This window comes from Heterocephalus glaber, unplaced genomic scaffold (assembly GCF_053883595.1).
Source record: "Heterocephalus glaber isolate CG9 unplaced genomic scaffold, H.glaber_assembly_v1.0 deba00000347, whole genome shotgun sequence".
Classification (NCBI taxonomy): Eukaryota; Metazoa; Chordata; class Mammalia; order Rodentia; family Bathyergidae; genus Heterocephalus; species Heterocephalus glaber.
This window is the reverse complement of record NW_028258143.1, coordinates 13,589,207-13,590,130: the sequence shown is the minus strand read 5'-3', so window position 1 is coordinate 13,590,130 and position 924 is coordinate 13,589,207.

Here is a 924-nt window from a genome sequence, read left to right as displayed (position 1 = left end):
GCAACAGGAACCCAAAACAAAGCAGGAGTAGCTATCCCCTTCACAGATCAAGTGGATTTCAAATCAACACTGATTAAGAGAGAAAAAGAAGAACATTATATCCTTGTAAAGGGTACAATCCAAGAGGAAGAGATGACAATCATTAATATATACGCAGCAAACACCAGTGTGCCAAACTATACAAAACAAATACTATTGGACATGAAAAATCATATAAGGACTAATACAATAGTAGAGGGGGAACTCAATACCCCACTGTCACAAATAGATCAACTAGACAAAAAATAAACAAAGAAATACTAGAATTCAATCAAACCCTTGAACAAATGAACATAACAGATGTTTACAGAGTGTTCCACCCCACAAAATCAGAATACACATTCTTTTCAGCTGAACATGGGTCACTCTCAAAAACAGACCACATATTTGCTCATAGAATATGTTTAAGTAAGTGCAAAGGAATTGAAGTTGTCCCCTCCATATTATCAGACCATAGAGCAAAGAAATTGGAGATAAGTAGCAAAAGAAACCTCAAGAATTTCATAAACGCATGGAAATTGAACAATACACTTCTGAATAACCAATGGGTCACAGAGGAAATTAAAGAAGAAATCAGACAGTTCCTTCAAATAAATGACAATGACAATAGAACATATTGGAATCTATGGGACATGATGAAAGCAATCTTACGAGGGAAATTCATAGCAGTGAAAACTCATATTAGGAAAACAGAATTAGCCCAATTAAACAACCTGATGCTGAACCTCAAGCTTCTAGAAAAAGAAGAGCAGGACAAATCTAAAGCTCATACAACAGAGGAAATTATACAGATCAGAGTAGAAATCAATTCAATGGAGACTAAGAGAATGATACAAAAAATTAATAAAGCCAAGAGTTGGTTCTTCAGAAGAATCAACAAAATTG